At 38.5% G+C, this 19,739-nt stretch overlaps 1 protein-coding gene across 1 annotated transcript in view; it reads left to right on the top strand.

Annotated features, from left to right (window-relative positions):
• DCC (deleted in colorectal carcinoma) overlaps positions 1-19,739 on the top strand; it is a 1,276,184-nt gene that overhangs the window by 576,620 nt on the left and 679,825 nt on the right. The gene's annotated exons all lie outside the window — the stretch shown is intronic.

Raw genomic sequence — 19,739 nt, forward strand, 5'->3', positions numbered from 1 at the left:
AGGCTTTCTGAGTGTCTGGCACAAAATAGACGTTCAATACATATGTTTTGAATAAAAAAAATCAACGTGCTAGAACATGGTAATTAAAAAGGTAATTAAAAAAGAGTTGCTCTCAAAAAAATAAATATAAGAAAACCAGCTTGATCAGTGGGACCATGGGGATATTACTAGAATAATTTGCAAGAGACACAACTTTCTTAGCTCAGGAACTTCTAACATTATACCCAGACACAAATTCATCACTTTATAATCCTATCTTCAGCCTATTTCACACAGAAGGCTTAAGGGGGAAAAGCTGAAAAATTGCCTTGACTGCAGTTTTTGGGGGGAGGGTACTGAAAAAAAAAAGGCTTCTTTCCTTGAACTTATTTAATATAAGGTTCTGTAAGTTCCCCAAGTGCTGATGTAACAAATGTTATACCATGTGCTACTGACCAGGTAGTTCCAGAATTCAACTTGGATCTAAAGAAGAGTGGAAGAAATATGTTTAATATACCTTTGCTTCAATTTCCCTTTGCCACTTCCATTATCTTTATAAAAGTTTTATTTGCAAAAAATGGATGACCTTGGGGGCTTGTGTCTACTTGAGTGTGATGGAACTGAGAAATCATTCTAGTGCAATTGATTAGTGAGGCATAATATGCCTGATCAGTAGATTGTTCACTTTATCTCATCGACCAACTATAAATGAACTTGGCTAGTTACTGCAGAGCCTGTGAGTGGTCGGCAAACGTCATGATCTCATTTCCCCTTAAAATAAAATTAAAAAGCACCACCCCAAAAACATGGCTAGTGACTTGATTCCAGCTTCTAGTGACCTTCCAAAGATATCTGAGGCTATAAATATGTTCAGGAAGAGACTTTTCACTTTCTGCCAAGGGGCAGCTAGTGTATTTGAACTACTGGCTTTTTGTGTTATAGACACAAGTGTTCCTTTTATAAAATATCAGAAATTAAGTTTTGCGAGCTCTGCAGGTGACATGGTCTTTAGTATTGAAGTGTGAAATAGCCATGGACAGTACTCAAGTCAGTGGGCATGTCTGATTCCAGTCTTCACTTGTTTTTGTTATTATGTGCCATCCCAACAGAACTGGCTCATAGCTGACCCTCTCGTCAATTTCCAGAGGCTGTAAATTGCAGAGGAGGAGATTACTTATCCTTCTGGCAGAGAGCACCTGGCAGATTTGAACTGCGTGCCTTTCAGTTGGCAGCACAGCTCTTTACCACTAGGCTACCAGAGCACCAAAATGAGAATTTCATACTATTTTCATATGTTTGGAAATATTCTTTCAACTGGTTTTAATCACTCTACAGTTTTTAAAAGAAATTTATATCTTGCTGTTAAGGAAACAAAGCAACTCTCCAAATCCCTCCCCTCAAAATTTAAAACAACCAAAAGCAGGTAAAGTCTGAATTTGGCCATTGGACTATAGTGTGCTCACCTCTGCCAGAAAGAGCTGGCTTCCATATGACTCAGGGCTTCCCTGGTACACTGGAGCTGGAGCAGCGTGGCTGAAGTAGCCCCTGCAACTGTATGTGAATCAGTGCACATCTGAATGGAAGTGAAATCTTCAAGACAGCAGCTCGAAGCAAGTACTGCAAACCTGACTCTGAGTTTGATCCCCAATTAAGACTTGGTTGATTCCTCGTGCTTTTATCTAAATCCTGTTTCCACTCTGCCACTTTTAGACCTAATTAATTCCAGCTCACTGATCCTTGTGATAAGCCCCTCTCCCAGCACTCTAGAAAATGCTCATCAGTGGTTCTTTTAAAACTCGCTTTATAGAAATGGGGATTTGAGCGTGTTATTTTCTGCCCTTTTTGTCGTTGAATGTGCTATGCTTTGTTTTCTCCTCCTGTGTCATCTTCTCTGCAAAGCAATAGTTACAGCTAAAGGTGAAGATGTGTAGGTTAATACTCTATAATTCAGACCTGAGGGTTCCAATCACATGGATTTCTATTTTGAGATATAAAGTGATGGAATCAAGGTTTGGTCACTTCCTCTTTTATTAATGTAATATTTTTTCCAATAAATTTCTTATGACTTCTATAATCTTTGCTGTTATTATGTGCTGTGAGTCAACTCCAACTCATAGCGACCCTATGTACAAGAGCCCTAAACCTGGGTCTATCTTCAGCCAATTTCAGCATCTCTGACACACATACCCTCATTACCCAAGTCACTGACTCAATCCATTTCATCCTGGGTATTCCTCTCCTGCACTGTCCCTCCACCTTTCCAAGCATGATGTCCCTCTGCATGGACTGGTCCCTCCTTGCAACATGCCCAAAGTATGTCAGACAGAGCTTCAAGATCCTTGTTTCTAAGGAGCAGCCTGGTTTCACCCTCTCCAGGACAGACCTGTTTGTTCTGTTAGCAGTCCATGGTATATTCAAAACTTTTCTCCAGTACCAGTTTAAATACCTCAGTTCTATCATTCTCAGTCATCGTCCTGCTTTCTAATGTAAAACAAGTCATTGTGAAAATCATAGCTTGGACCAGGTGCACTTTAGTCTCTCGACTTATGTCACTGCTCTTCAGTACTCTGGAGAGGTCTCTAACAGCTGACTTCCTCAAGGCAGTTAATCTTTGGATATCCTGGCTGCTGGTACCAAGAGTGTTGATTGTGGAGCCAAGCAAGCTGAAGCTGTTAACAATCTTCATCTTTTCACCATCTATCATGATATTACCAGTTGGCCCAGTGGTGAGAATCTTTGTTTTCTTGATGTTGAGCTTCAATCCATGTTGAAGGTGGCAGTCTTTCACCTTCTGTAACAAATGTGTCAGGTCTTCCTCATTTTTTCAGCAAGCAAGGTTGTTTCATCTGCATAACACAGGTTGTTGATGACTCTTTCTCCAATCCAACATAGAGATTATAAACTATAATCTTTACATCCTAGAATGTAACAACTGTGAATGCAAGAGGATGTCTTTTCCAAATTTAAGGGGATTCTTTATCTCCACTGCCTGGTTTTTCTTTGCAATGTGTGAATAGCTATAATTTCTGCAGACTCATTGGCTTGTTCATCCAATTGTAAATAGTCCTGATGAATGTGATCTTGTTTTCTCAATCCAGTTTGTTTCAGAATTAGACAGTTTACAGCCTCTCTCTCAGAGCGTACTATCTGCCCTTAGAAGCATTGGTTTCTTTCAGCAAGAGCTATTTCTTATGCTTCCCTTTGAAGAAAGTAGAGTACTTTCATCTTGGCAAAGGGAAACTGGAGTGATCCTTTGAAAAGAAATCTTTCAAGATTCTGATAATATAATTGCAATCAGTAAAATTAGCCTTTATTAATAAATGGGAAATGTCCCTGCTACCCACTTTATACCACAAAGGATTAAGATCTCTTATCCCCTGTTTTAATTGGAGATTTGAAAATATGTTTCCATCTAAATGCATTAGCATTAAGACCCCTTTTTGTGCTTCCTGTTTAAAAAGCTGATTAAATGATTTCACTGCTGATTGGCTGGACGTCTATACAACTTCCTGGCTGAAGGCCATTAACACCCTGGCCAGAAGTGTTGAAAGGAAGATGAAGAGATTTACACCCTCTGATTTTTGTATTAACAACAAGGATAAAGCAGTATGTGGTCTTGTCAGTGGATAATACAATTTAAAAATAAGATTTCTTTTTCCACAGGTGCATTTGTCTTGGAAAATTAGCAGTTCAGCTTGGTGTGAATAATAAGGCATCTTTGTGGATGAGTTTGAATCGTATTAAAAAATCAATATTATGGACAAGTTCATGATTTATAAGACCATTACTGCTTTTCTAACTGATAGAACAGACTTGGTTTCTTTTTAATCTGGGTCCTAAATACTTAAAATAATACTAGAAAAGAACAACATGTGGGAAGTGCTGTATTTTATTAAGGGAAAAAAAGATATAGATACATTTGTGTGCACTCATAAACACATATATAACATATAAAGAGAAAGAGTGAGCAATTCGCTTGAACTAATTGTAGAAAAGAAATTCTAGTCTTACATAGAATGCTAGGTGAAAAGTCCTTTTGCCCTATGGCTCTTTCTGAAATGAACAAAACAAAAATACTCTTCAATGCCATCAGACTTAGACAAAGGAATTATAGGCTGTCTTCTCTCTGCCAAGAGAGCTTTGTTTGTTGGCCTACAGGGTAAGGCATTGTGCTACCATCTCAAAGGCAGACAACTTGAATCCAGCAGCTGCTCGATGGGAGAAAGATGGACAATCTCGCCCTGTGTGATTTACAGCCTCTGACAACACACTGGAGGGCCAGCTAAGAGTTACTTCTGAGTCAAAGGCAATGAATGAGAGTGTCGTTCTGTTCACATTTATAAATATATAAGGACATATATCACACACACACATACACACACAGCGTGCAAGAGAGGAAAACCCTCTATGAGGTGGATTGATTTAGTGACTGGAGTAGTGGGGATAGGTGTGTCACAGACAGTGAGATTGGCACAGGACAGCAAAGGGTTTAGGGCTGTTGTACATAGGGTTGCTTTTAGTCGCAGGCAAATCTATGGCACATAACAACAACATTAATATCATATGCCAGCAAAGTGCAGCTGAAGATCGTAACAATGAAGGAATTTTACTTTTCAAAGAGAAGAGCGAACTAGGGGGGGAGGTATGAGCAGGGAGAAAAATGCAACTGAATAAATGGAAATCCAAAATCTCTGTAAATGTTCATTAAAATTAATAAAATAATTTAAAAAAAATCACTGGAACAGTATATAGACAAAAAAACTGCCAGAAGTACAACTGGGATTTAGAAGAGGTCCTGGCACCAGGGATATCATTGCTGATGTCACATGGCTCCTGGCTAAAAGCAGAGAGTACCAGAAGAAAGTCTATTTGTGTCTTATTGACTATGCAAAGTCATTTGACTGTGTGGATCATAACAAATTATGCCCAGCATTGAGAATAACGGGAATTCCGGAACACTTCATTGTGCTGTGAGAAACCATCTAGACCAAGAAGCTGTTGTGCTAACAGAGCAAGGGAACAGTACATGGTTTTAAACTGAGAAAAGCATGTTTCAAAGTTGTTTCCTTTCTCCTTACCTATTTAATGCGTACGCTGAGCAAATTTCCAAGAAGCTGAATTTGAGAAGAATGTGGCATCAGGACTGGAGGAAGAGTCACCGGAGCCTTTGGTATACAAAGGACACAATCTTGCTTGCTGAAAATGAAGGAGACTTGAAGCACTTGAGGCAGAAAATAAAAAAACTGGGATAGAGTGTCAGATCTTTTTCCTGAGAAGCCCTGGGTGCATTCAAACTGCTAACCTTTTGATAAGCAGCAATGCACTCAGACTTTATGCTACCAGGAGTTCTTTTATCAACCTTCTTAGTGAAAGTACCTGAAAGATGCTCTTCTCCTATCACTCATTAGATTCTTCAGGGTAATGGGCCCCATTGTCATCTCAGTAAACAGTTGTAAATCCAAGACTCAGTTCAACAGCATATCTCCTTAAAGGACAAACAGATTACAGCGTGATGTAATATGTGTCCTGTACATTGCCCTTATAGAGAAGCATCTATAGACCACTCTAAAGTGTGTCTCAAACAGTCCAATACCTAAACCAAGAGAATCATAAAAGAGATAAAAGTTAACTTGCTTCAAAGAAAACAAAATTCAGAGTGAGTTCAAAGAACTTGCCCAAATTTGGCATAAACTGATCTGCTTTTAACTAAAGTCCTTCATCTTCTTTTTATTAGAAAAGTCTATAGCTTTAAAGTAACAGTATTTCTGAGAGCCTTGGGAACTTGCATTCTATCTACAGAGCCAAAGTAAATCAGCATAAGTGCTTTTAAATTCATGAACAGACTCAATAAAAGACAAAACCGTTTACTTGGGATTACAAGGAAAGGAAATTTCAGTTAAAGTTTCCTTGAGTTGAGCTGGAGTCGAGATGGTCAGTTTTTACAAGATGTGCTTTTATTGACTCTTCTCTTAACATAAATCTCCATGCTTGTGTTTAGGTTTTGTTCTTATGAGTCCCCATGACAAGCATTGCCTGCTGAGCTCTGTATTTTCTGCTAGAACTGCAGCTCCATCGGGGAAGCAATGGAGGATGTTTTGTTTCTCCATTTCCAGTGATTACCAGTGGCTGTGATGTCTATTAAATGCACTTTTGTTAAGTGTTGGTTGATGAGCATCAGATTTGGAAATACTTTAGGTGAGTTAAACATAAAATCATGGAGTTAGGAAATTTTGTAAATGTGAATGATCCTGAAGATCATCTTCTTTAATCTGTTCATTTTTTAGATTCAGAAATTGAGACGTAATAATTTACTTGATTGCCTACTTTAGTTCAGGTTCCAGTATGTCTCTCACTCAAATGTCTTCTTTCTCGCTGCCTTCTGTACCTCTATATCTACCCACTTAACTTCAGCAGCATCGCTTTCATCACACCCAAAATATTGCATCTAGAAACTCAGGATTCATCCTTGGTCCAGCTTTTTGCCTCAGAAGTCCTACCCAGTCTTCAAGAGGTTCTGCCTGTGTCTCAGATTTTCCTAGAATCTTTCCTTGATTCCATTACTACCACAGCTGTTCAAGATTTACCTTCTTTCACTTAAAGAACATTAAGTTTCCTTCAGAGTCATGCCTCTGTTCTTTTCTTCTCCCCCCCACCCCTTTTCTAGACACATATTTTATATATAGAAGCTGAACTGATTTTTTTAAAATAAAATAATAAGACCATGCCATTTCCCTTGCTTAAAACACAGTAATTACTTTTCAAAGTATTTGAAATAAAACTCATATGTACTGAGATGGTGCAGAGGATCGGAGTTATCTACCTGTGCATACATCTCTGCGCATAGATGATTTTTACTCTGTCCCTCTTTGTCTAGTATGCTTCGAAGCTTGCTATCTACTTTATTATGCTTAACACTTGAAGTTTGCAGATGATAAAATCAGGCGAGATCATAAACAAGGTTGGTAGCAATATCATTTCTGATCCTATAAGATCTGAGTAAGTACTTGAAGCTTAAAGCTATTCTGAAGGCATGATTTACTTCCTACACACACACGCACCGGAACCCTACTTTGTGGCTCTGTTTGAAACTTGGATGAAATGTATTTCTGTAAAGACAAGGTCATCTCTTCTATTTCTCTTCAGTTCAGGTCTCAGATAATACAAATAGGCCCAGGAGAATGACTCATACTGTACGATTTCTATGAAGAATGACTTCTTTATGTCAACTTAACCACATTCTTCTACAACCAACGGTTTCTGGGAGTCAACAGAAATCCAAATTGTGATAAATGATCATTTTATTCCCTGATGATAACCTTTGTATTAGATGAGATGTATATAAACTAATTGTTTTTCTGTTTTGACTCCTGCTTCTTTTTGGCATTGTATCAGATACAGTGAATTACTCTGGACCAAGTATCCAACATATTTTTTTTTTCTTTTTTGGCCATGTTTTCATTTTTTGAGAATTGCCATTGAGAAGTCAGAAAACCACACCAGTTCAGTAGTTCAGTAGTACTATTCTGAATTTCTACTTTCATTGGACAAATTGAGAGCATGCAAATTCACTTTACTAGTTCCAATTTTCTCCCAGTAGGTGCTTACAAATCCAAATCAAAAGTATATAGATTTGCCAGAAGCCTTTAATCTAAACTATTATTTCCTCTGGGGTGTCTTACTTCTCATTTCACAAAACAAATTTAGTGAGAAGGAAAAGAGACACAATTTATTGCAGAGAAAACGATGCTGTTTGACATATTCTTGTGAATCTTAGTTATCGTCAAATTAACTCATCAATTACATATTAAATAATGTCTTTGAATTGGTGGTACTCTCTTTGCTGCCTCCTAATTTTCAACTTCTTTTGTTTGGTGTCTGTATTAAAGGTTTGAATTGTGGGTCTCAGCCTCAGGGTTTTGTTTTTATTATAGGGCTCTGGGGGCCCAGTGGTAAGAAGTTGTGTTGCAATCCCAAAGAGACACAGTTCAAATTCACCAGCAGCTCTGCTAGAAAAGGATAGGCAATCTTCTTCTGTGCAATTAACTGCCTCTGAAAACCTGCTGGAGAGTCAGCTATGGCTTCGTTCCAACTTGGTGATGATACACGACAACATAGCAGATATAGATGTGACAATATATATGTCATTTCAACATTTTTAATGTGTACAATTCAAAAGTATTAATTAGTTTCGCTATGTCAGCCACTGTACGTTTTACAAGAAAACACTGCATTCTTATTGAGAGGAGATCATCCCAAACAAATTGAGCTTAAAATCATGGCCAGAAAGGCTCAGCAGGGCCATTTATAGCCATAGGTTAAACTCACCATGATATTGTTTTCCTTATGTGCCATCAATTTGTTTCCTACTCATAGCAACTCTATCTTACCAAATGACTACCTTTAGGGTTTCCTGTGTTATAAATATTAATAGAAACAAACAACAAGTCTCCTGTAAATCTGCTTGTGGGCTCAGATCCCTGACCTTCTTGTTAGCAACTGAACACTTAGTAATTGAATCATCAAGACTTCTACTTTCCTTTAGAACACTTCAGCAATACTGGTAATACCAAAATATTATTTTAAAATAGAAAAAGAAGTACCTTAATGAATAGGCTGTTGTTGTTCTTGATATGTGCCATCAGATCACCTGGGACACATAGTGACTCTATGTACAACAGCTCTGAACCCCTTTTTATCCTGAGCAGGAGAGGAAGGCCCTCTATGAGGTGGATTGATTCAGTGACTGGGATAATTGGGATGGGAGTGTCGGAGACGGTGCGATTGGCACAGGACAGAGCGGAGTTTAGGGCTGTTGTACATAGGGTCGCTATGAGTCGCAGGCGACTCGACGGCACATAACAACAGCAACAACACAACAGTCTCACTAACTCCAACATACCTCCCCTTTTTACCCCAGTTACTTTGTCAATCCAATTTATCCAGGGTCTTCCTGTACTGTCTGTCCTGGCCTCATCCATTCAAAGCATGATGTCCTTCTCCAAAGTCTAGTTCCTCCTGGCCAAGCACCCAAAGTATGTGAGGCAGAGCTTCAAAATTGTTACCTCCAGTGAGAAACTTGGTTTTACACTGTCCAAGACAGATCTGTTAGTTCTCTTGGCAGTGCATGGTATGTTCAATACTCTTCTCCAGCACCACAACTCAAATCCATCCATTCTTCTGTCATCCTTAGTCATCATCCAGCTCTCTTATGCACAACAAGTAATGAGAAAGGCCATGTTATACATCAGGCACACCTTAGTCCCTAGACTAACATCATTACTGTTTAGCACTTTGGAGAGATCTCTTACAGCAAACTTTGGATTTCCTGAGTTCTTGTACCAAGAGTGTTGACATTGTTAACAACCTCAATCTCTTCTCCATCTATCATGGTGCTGTCAATTGGCTAATTTGTGATAAATACCAGCAACCAAACTGGCCTGGAATCTAGGCCAACTCATAGCCACCCTTCATCTCATTTCCAAGACTATCAATCCTTATAGGAAAACACTGCCCACCTTTTCCCCAAGTGCTTGATGAGTTTGTACTCTTATCCTTTTGTGCAACAGCCTCCTTCCTGTATTCCCCATCTGGTCTCCTTAAATTGGATATATTCACTAGAAATATATGTATATTCCTAGAAAAAATGTTAGTAACTTTTTTTATGTTAGTAACTTTTAAAAGTCCCTAATGTGATAGTTCTTATTCTTTTCTAAAACATCTTTTAAAAGGGCAACATAAGTTACCAGTGATTATAACATTCTACTCAATGTATTGTGTTCACTAAAAACTGCCAGTATCTAGACACATACTCACTGATTTCAGGAAAAGATAATTACTCCTATTGCCTGTGACTTTAATTTTTTTCCCTTCTTTTAACTCTGAAGATAATTTTTGTGTCATAGGAATCTGAGACTGATTCATAATCAATAGTAATGAATAATTTTACGGCATTCACATGGAGGCTTCCTATTAAACATAAATCTCATTATGCATGTCTAATGAGTAGTCACAACACAGATGGAAGGTGATTATGAACGCGGACGGTGTTTGTTGGGCCCACTTGTAAATTGTATTCAACACCAGACAGGCAGTGTAACATCCTAGTAAAGGAAAACCCATCACCATCAAGCTGATTTCTCAAAGTAGATACAGTGGAGAAAAGAATTGCCAAGTCCCTTTTGAAGGAGGTTATATCAATGCATATTTTCAAGCATCATTTTAATTATAATTTAAAAACCTTTGTCAGTGTGTAAGCTAATGTGTTATGCTCTATTTTTTTCCCTATCTTTTCAGTTTTTTCTTGCTAATGGATATTTCTCTACATCAGGATTTTATCCTGCAAAGAATATAGAAAATCTTAAGGTAAAGGGGACAGAAGCAAAGAAATAGCTCTTAATCAATCTGTTTAATAAATAAGAGGTTTGTTTGCCTTACTACAAACATATGCTTAGGTGAAAAAAATAAATTCCTCCATTACGAATATGTCAGAACAGCGTAGATTAAAAGTGGTTGCCACATTGTGAGTTTCTGTGTAGCTTGTTCTACAAGGAGAGTTATCTTCTAATCCATATGTGTGTGTGTGTGTGTGTGTGTGTGTGTGTGTGTGTATATATATATAAAGTTATAAATATACAATATTATTTCGTCAGGGTGTGAAGTCTGTGTTCAGGAAGAAAATACCATGTGAGTTTGAAGAAGAGGTAGTAGTAAAATTTTCTTGCTTAAGTAAATAACCTTGTGCTGGGAAATAGATATTACAGAATTGTTTAAATAGTTGGAAGCAAAGCTATAAATGTGCTACCTAGAAAAATCGACAAATTTTTCTACCTAGTGCCAGGAAACACTGCATGGTTCAGAATCAGGAAAGGAGTGTCTCAGGGATGCATCTTGTCTATACCTTTCAGTCTATATGCAGAACAGATCATTTGGGAGGCTGGACTTAAGGAGGAAGATTGCGGTATCGGAATTGGAGGAAGATTCATCAACAACCTGCATTATACAGATGGCACAACCTTGCTTGCAGAGACTGAGTAGGACCTGAAGCATTTGCTGTAGAAGGTCAAGGACTACAGTCTCCAATATGAATTGAAGTTCAACATCAAGAAAACAAAGAGTCTTGCCACTGGATCAATTGGCAACATCATGATAGATGGAGAAGAGATTGAAATGGTTAAGAATTTCAGCTTGCTTGGTTCCATAATCTATACTCTTGGCATTAGCAGTCAGGAAATCAAAAGACAAATTCCGTTGGGGAAATGTGCTGTCAAGGACCACTCAAAAACATTGAAGAGCAAGGATGTCAGTCTGGAGACTAAGGTGTACCTGATCCAGGCCCTGGTCTTCACAATTACTTGCTCTGAATCACAGAGCTGGACAATGTCAAAGGATGACAGAAGAGGATTGATGCCTTCAAGTTGTCATTCTGGCGAAGAATATTGAACATACCATGACCTGCCGAGAGAACAAACAGATCTGTCCTGGAGCGGGTGATACCAAGTTGCTCATTAGAGGCAAGGATTTTGAAGTTTTGCCTCACATATTTTGGGCATGTTGACCAGAGGTACCAGTCCTTGGAAAAGGACATCAGTCTTGACTGGAAGGGTGGAGGGATGCTGCAGGACAGGAAGGCCCTGGACGAGATAGATTGATGGGAACAGATGTTTTGGAGACAGTGATTGTCTCAGGATAAGGCAGGTTTCTGAGGTATTGTGCATTGGATCACTATGAGTTACAAGTGAGTCAACGGCACGTAACAACCACAACCCTTCACTTAGAGATCAGAAAAGCCTACAACGACCACTGGGTCTCAGATATCATTTATATTAAGTCTCTGTTGCTTCAATAATCTAGAGCAGGATCAATCCTTTGTTTTGTTTACAAAGTTCATATACATTGTTTTTCAAACCAGATCTTTCCCATTTCCTTTACCCACCCTCCCCTTTACCAATTTGTTTTTTTGGTTTCTTTTTTTTTAAATTTTTATTACATTTTATTTTAGCGTGTGTGGGGGGGGTGTACCATCAAATCAGATCGGATTGGTACAGGAGGAGATTGCTCCTCCTCCTTCAGCAGAGATGATTCTCAAAAATAATTTTAAGAAGAACTTACTAGATGACATATTTCTTTGACTATGTGTGGTCTAGAGGATACGTTCTTCAGTGCTAACTGGACAAACTGATTAAGTATCTGGGCTTCTGTCTCTACAACCTTTTCTTTTTCAGTTTTTCTGTGACAGCTGTATCTTGGAGGTATGTAGTTTCTGTTTCAGACCACAGCAATAAAACAAATAATCAATAAAACATGTCTCGTGACTTTTTGTTTCCCAGTGAGTAAGGAAGCTCTGTTTACACTAGACTGCAGTCTGTGTAAGTGTGGAATGAGATTAGTAAAGGGTTTGATGTACTGTGAGAAGTCCTAAAATACGACATAGAGATAAAGAGAGTCCATCCTTCTGGAAAACGGCACCCAAGGACTTGCCTTTTACAGTATTGCCACAAACTGTCAATTTGTAAAACAGTAACAACAACAACAACAACACTACAGAATCTGTGAAGCAACATAAAGCAGACTGTGCCTGTGCATCTTTGGAAGTTCACTTAATTGGCCAAATGGATGGTTGTTAGCAGAGCACACACTGAGCGGCTGAGCCTGGAACCCACGGGGAGAACTTGCTAGATTCACTTTGCTTTGTCCACATTCAAGCAATTGCTCTTTAACCAGCTACCTAGGAGTCTGTGACTGTGCCGACGAAATTAAAAAGCCAAAAAAAGCCAACTGGAAAAATCAAGAAGGAAAATGATAGTTAGTAGTAGAGTGAGACCCTGGCAGGAATGATCTTCTAGCAAATTCCCTGAGTCTATTATTGGGCTGCTGGCTTCTGAAAAAGGACAAAGTCTGGAGACTTTCTCCCTGCGTTGACTCTATTATCTGCCCTTGAGCTAATTTGAGAATGAAAAGGGGGCCAAAGAGGCCTGACATGGAAAGGACGCTGTTGGCTTCAGGCTTAAATCTGGAGCAAACAAAGCATTAACAGCAGATCTCCTCTGGCTCTTACCAACTAGTATCACACTGTTGAATATGTATTAGGGAGACATGTTTCTAACCCCCAGGTCTGTCCCCGAATTGATAAGTCTCTTTTTATTAAATGAGTTTTAATTACTTAATAACTAAAACTTCCATAGGAGGAGATGGGGACGCTGATAGTTTGCCAATGCGGCTAGGGGGCAAATCAAAGGAATATGCCACTTTCAGATCAAAATTGAAGGCATAGCAGTGCCATTCTGGGGACGGTGTGGGTGGAAAGGAAGACTCCCTTGGGGCAGAGAGTTTTGACATGAACTCGGACTGTGAAATGCGTTCTTTCCAGTTCTGCTTCAAAATGGCAATCATATAGAATGAACTGCATCAGGGTGCATTGCTGAGCTGGTCAGGCTTTCTGAGTGCACAGACATGACGGAGAGGTTGCTCTCAGTCTCTGTGGTGAGGTATGCCTGGATGCACGGGGAGCCAGTCTGTGCAGATGATCCTTCTGAGGATTTTAATTTGGAGAACCTCACACTTTTGATGTCCCTACACATTTTACATCTTTTCCTTCATTGCCAGGTGATTATTTTATGCCAGTTTTAGCATCATAAAGGGAAAGCCAAATGAAAAAGAGTTGGTGCTGTTGTTATTCACCTTTTTTACTGGCCTGCTGTTGGGAAACACTTGGGCTGTGCATAACTCATGAAAAGATGTGGACGGACCTGGGTGTGACTGATGGCCGTACTCAAGGGGGGGGGGCTATCTCATCTGGATGAGGACCAGCCCTGATGTTTCTGATAACTTTGTCCCTGAGGACAATGACATTGAAGAAAGGATGGTAAAGGATTCAAAATATATCTCACTGGCCCATAAAATAAGTTTATGGGGCTCAGACAAAATGTCCATGGTTGCATTTTCCCATGCCACTATCTCTTTTCAAAGAAAAGTTTACTGGGTTGATTCCATTTAAGTTTATTAACCCAAGCCTTTTATCATTTTCTTCAAAGGAATCACCCTTTCAACCTCTCACCCTTTATACCTTCCTGGACCATGTGAGGGGATAAAACCAAAAAGTTGGTTGTTTGAGCCCATCATCCTTGTGGCAGGGAGAGAGAGAAGAGGGAGGAGGGAGGAGGGGAGGGAAGAGAGGAGAGGAGAGAGAGAGCAGAGGAGAGAGTAGAGAAAGGAGAGGAGAGTAGAGGAGAGAGGAGACAGGGAGAGACAGAGAAACTGATCTCAAGTAGAGAAGAGGCCTTTATTAAGTAGGCCTAGGAGGGATATCAAGTGATTGAGGTAAGATCAGAATGACGCACAGGCAGAGACAGTTTCTTTTTTACAGAGGCTGTTAAGGAGATTTAAAGGGGATGATAGTTTGCTTAGGAATCTGGGGACAGGGAATGTGATCAGGCGCCCAGCGCCTCAGGATCTGGTCATTTAGTCACCTTAAGAGGACATTATCTGATTTTCTCAAGGAATGGTCGGGGCTGGGAGTCAAGACTGGGAGAAGTGCAACATTCTTCCTCCACTCCCTTGGAAGAAGGATGTGGCATTTTACATCTAAAAACTCTCACACGCTTGAAGTAACTAGGAGTTGAAATTGGCTTGACTGCAGCTGGCCTTTGTCATTGGTACATTTCTAGATCTTGGGATACTTGATTCAACTGACTCTCATAAGAATACTAGTTTATTTCTTTTTCTTTTTCTTTTTCTTTTCTTTTTTTACACATTCAATAACGATTTAATATGCATACATCTTGTGTTGAGAGAAATACATAGAGTACAGGAAAAAGTAATCTGGCCTTACCTTTTTGGAACATATATAATAGTCAAAAAGATTGACAAATCAATGCCAAATTTTATTAAATAAATTACATTATCAGCCAGTAATGTACTGGGTATCTCTATTGAGGCATGTGGTTCTTCCTGGGTGTACGAGAAATGTAGAAGGAAAGTGAGAGTTCTCATACTGGGTTGACACCTTGAGGTTCCAAATATCCAAGCAACTTGTTAGCGAAGAGCTGAAAACATGGAAACCTGTTTACCTTGTTTGTGCAGAGGCTTAATAATACATTCTGGAAAAGAATTGGGGTTATGGCTGTATAATTGGCCTTGAGCAACATTTAACAAAATAACATAAATAGACAATAAGTTTTTTAAATAATGAAATTAGTATTAGAAGATAAATGAAGAATTCTTTACAGAAATAAAAATAAACGGGGTGAGACTCATTTCTCTGGGTAATTGCATAATGGCCGTCTATCTCTTGCTAACAGCCCTTATTGCTTGCTATACAGCTATCGTTAGGATTGTGAACATCAATAAAATTTCCAATAGTGAAGTCTAGGCACTTTTACTATGTAATAGACACACAAAATTTGACTTTGAAATATCTGTGTTTGTCATTTTGAGGATAGCAAATAAAACTGAGTTGCCCTAATAGGTCTAACCTTCCTTTATGTTAAAGGAAATGTCTCATGTCATGAAACAAAATGCATATGAATGGTGAAATAGGAAAGTTATTTCCTTAGTAAATCTTGACTCACGTCTCCTTTCTGGTGCGTGCTCACTCTCTCTCTCTCTCTTTCTCTTTCTCTCTCTCTCTCTCCCTCTCTCTTTCTCTCACACACACATAGACACACAGCATATTCATCAGACATACACAAACAGACAGCAAAGTCATCTTTCAAAGTTGCTGAAAAGATTCCTCACTAATTGGTTCTGAAGTTAGTGTTGTTATGTTCTGTCAAGTAGGCTGCAACTCATTGATACCAAATGAACGAAGACTTTCAACTACTAAATTGTCCCTAAATTGCTAATATGCAGAGACACAGATGATGTGCAAAACTCTAAGGCACCGGGCCAGACACTTAAGTAAATCCAGCGATTCTGAGATTAAAGTGCCATAGCATTTTGGGGCCATGATAGGTTTGAAGGTGGCAACTCTTTCTACAATCCTTTCTCCCAAACAGAATCAGGGTGCAGTGCTATTTTAATATTTTTATACACTAAGTCTAGTCTAAACCTCTATCATATTAAAATTATCACCAAATTCTATTTTCTAGTACTTTTATGGAGGGTGTTTATCCAGTGGACTAAGTAAGAGGGACACTTTTTCTGAATGTAGTTTACTCAACACTGGGCTGCTACTTGGGGTTTGCGCAATAGGAGAGTCGTACTGGTACGTAGAGAGCTCTGGTGGACCAACACTGCCAGCCCAGAGGCAGGTCTTTTGAAGTCACCAGCTACTATTCTGCAGGAGAAAGATGGGCAATCTCCTCCTGTGAAATTTACCTCTAAAAATTGTTGGATGATCAGTTGTGAGTAAATTCCAATTCAATGGCACATAACAGTAACAATGGACATACAGAGATTCTTGTGAAATATTTACACTTTGTTTGAGGAAATTATATGCAAGTTTGAATAAGTAAAATAACTCGATACTAATACTTTTTTTAAAGCGGTCTTACAAAAAGACATTTGAATGCTTTTTACTCCCATACCACTTACTCTTATGAAGTTAGGCTACTAGAAATGCTCGCGGTGACTATTGTGACATGAGTTAATAAACAAGAGTGCTTACAATAAAGGTAAAATGTTGGAGAAAGTCATCCAGTGGATTAAGTGGTACAGCTGGGAGGTGACCACAGGTAGCCAGGTACCTCAGTGTGTCCATAATCATTATACAAACAACCAGAGATCATTTGAAAATCATGTTTTAAGAGTTAAACATCTACTTAAATATTCAGAGTCACGTAGAACTACAGCAAATATTTGTGTATTCTTTGGGTAGATATATATGTATAAATCTTACACATGTGTGTGTGTGTGTGATACAAAATGTAAAATAAACAAACACACACAGGCATCCATACAAACACTTTTCACACTTTTATTTCTACAGTTGGCTATGTCATATTATCAAGAAGTCATGTTGTTTTTGTTGTTATGTGCCGTCGAGTCGTTTGCGACATGTACAAGAAGTCATGAGTGCCATCAAAATCAAAACGTGGAGAATTATTTCCATAAAGCAAGACCAAGGAAAAAAAGAATTTTGACTTGGTTCTCAAAACTAATTATGGTTTTGAACAGATAGGTATCAGGAGACCTGCGGATCCTCTTTAGAGAAATAAAATCAAATCAGTCATGTTTTGGCCAGAGCTTTAATAGATCAGAGAATTTTTGTTTGCTAGAGGTATAAAAATTAGTCTGAAAGAAGCACTGGGAGTTTCCTCAGGGATTATTTTTAAAAAAGCTCTTTGCTCAGCATTTGAGTTAAGATAATCAGAAAACTGTTTGGTGCTTATTGTTTCCTGTGATTGTTAAGTGATACCAAGCCGACTAAAACACACAGGTTTCCTCTGAACATCTTCTCTGAATCTTGACCTAACCTGCACCATCCACATGACTGAGCCCATTGTTACAGTCACTGTGTCAATTCACCTTGTTATCGTTCACTGGCCTTCACTTTTTCTAGCATTATGCCTTTTCCTGAGCACTGATCCCTCCTGATAGCATGTGCACAGCATGTCAGATGGCATTTCACCATTCTTGCCTTTAGGGAGCACCCTGGTTGCACTTTCTCCAAGATAGACTTGTTCTTTTGGCAGTCCATGAGGTATTATGTACTTTTCTCCAAAACTACAACTCAGATTTCTTCATCTGTCTTATTCATTAATTGTCCAAGTTTCAGACACATAGGAAGTAATTAAAAAGAGCATGGCTTGAACCAGGTGCACCTTAGTCTTTAAACTGGCATTGTTGCTCTTTCGTGTTTTGAAGAAGTGGTTGGCAGGAGATTTTTCCCAGTGAAACCTGGGTGTTTTTTTGGGTTTTTTTTTCCCTTGACTGCTGTTATCATGGGTTTTGATTGTGGATCTACGTATTTCCTGAGAAAAGTATAATCCTTTGGTAAATTAGGAACATTGATCTTTTGATTATATTTAGGATTTGGGCAAGAAAAGATGAGAGCAAAGGCGGCAGACTGTGATCTGTGATACAATGAGTCTGAGGTAGCTATTTCCCTCCCACAATCTCTTGGTTAGCAAGCAACTGTTCTTCAGGAGGGCCTAGTTAAAATTATACCTGTATCTCCCTGTGAGTGAAGCACAGGAATCGTTTGTATTGCGTTAGAGCATTAAACAACTCTTCTGAAAATACTGTATTTCATTCTTACGAGTTAGAGTGAGCTTAATGTTCATTATAAGGTTCTCATACACAAGTCTTGAAAATATAGAGCGAAGTTGATAGCCTATAACTTCTTTACCTTTTAAGAGTGTAGCAGCTTTGTTATATTGCGTTGAGATGCAAGTGGTGGAACTCAGCACAATACTGGGAGCATTAATTCAAACTACAGAGAGCCTGATAAACTTAGAATTGCTTTCTGAAATGTAGATTTTTTTTCCTTTGTAGAGATTAAAAACCTTACAAATCATAATTTTCCATTATGCCAAATCTACAAACATGGTGCTGTTAATTTATAAATAAGATAGTTTCCTTACCCTTTCCACGTCAGGAATTTTGCAACAAATGAAAGATTTCTTAAGGTGCACAAACAGCATGTAAAGATAATAGTAGCCCTTGCCATTAGATGTCATTAATTAAACATATAAGCTGATGCCTCCTGTGGGTAGGCGAACTACTAGGACTTATTTAAGAGAACCGAAGATTGCTTATTAACGGAATTTCTCTTTTGCTTCATGTTTTATTCAATGCTCTGCAATTTTCTTGCAAATGATTTTTTTAATACCACATACATTCAGGTATAAAATAGGTAACTTGAAATTTTATCCAAATGTATAATTAATGTTGTTGTTGTACACCCTTGATTAAATTCTGACTCATAGGGACCCTGCTTGAAAGACTAGAACTGTGGGAAAGGGTTCCTACACTGAAATCTTCATAGATGCAGACTTCCAGGCCTTGTTCTCTCACAGAGAAGCTGAGGAGTTTGAACCACCAGCCTTTTGACCAGTAATCCAGAGCTTAACCACCGTGCCGCCAGGATTCCTTCTTAAAACTTCTAATAACCATAAAAACATACTTCTAATAACCATGTAACTAAATATATAAAAAAATGTCCAGATTATTACCAACTTGTAAAAAAATATTTATCTAACCTGTATGGCGTTATTTGCTGTATGCCATTGAGTTGAAACCAAGTCCAAGCTGACATTTCAGTGGGTTTTTAGAGATAGTAAATCACAGGGCAGGAGCTTGCCCTTCCCCTTCCCAAGGTGTGGCTGGTAGATTTGAACCCCAGGCCTTTGGGATTGCAGTGCAATCTTACCACTAGACCATCAAAACTCCTTTACTAATATTGTGAGTAATATAGGTAAGGGGGCTTTGTATAGGAATCAAGCCATCAAAATCACTTGACTGAATTAAGACCAGAAATGAAATTAGCCATGTTTCATGTAATTGCTATATTTATGATAAAAATAAAAAGTAATGTTTTCATGTTATAAAATACATGTCAGAAATATCTATTTAAAAAAAGATAGTGCCAGAGGATGGAATAAAAGTATCTTCTACTTATCTCATGTATATCACCAGACGATCGATTATCTTCTCCTGACCTTACTATACTTGATTATGGCTATGTTTTTATTTTATTTCTGTGCATTTTATAACGAATTTGTCAGAGCTTCCCACTGCTACATCTGACTTCTCACATATGAATAGCATCAACTTGTTGCTTTATCGGGGTTTGGAAGCTATAAATCACATGAAAGGAGACG

Source organism: Elephantulus edwardii, unplaced genomic scaffold (assembly GCF_000299155.1).
Source record: "Elephantulus edwardii isolate Elephantulus edwardi_28Jun2011 unplaced genomic scaffold, EleEdw1.0 scaffold00103, whole genome shotgun sequence".
Taxonomy (NCBI): Eukaryota; Metazoa; Chordata; class Mammalia; order Macroscelidea; family Macroscelididae; genus Elephantulus; species Elephantulus edwardii.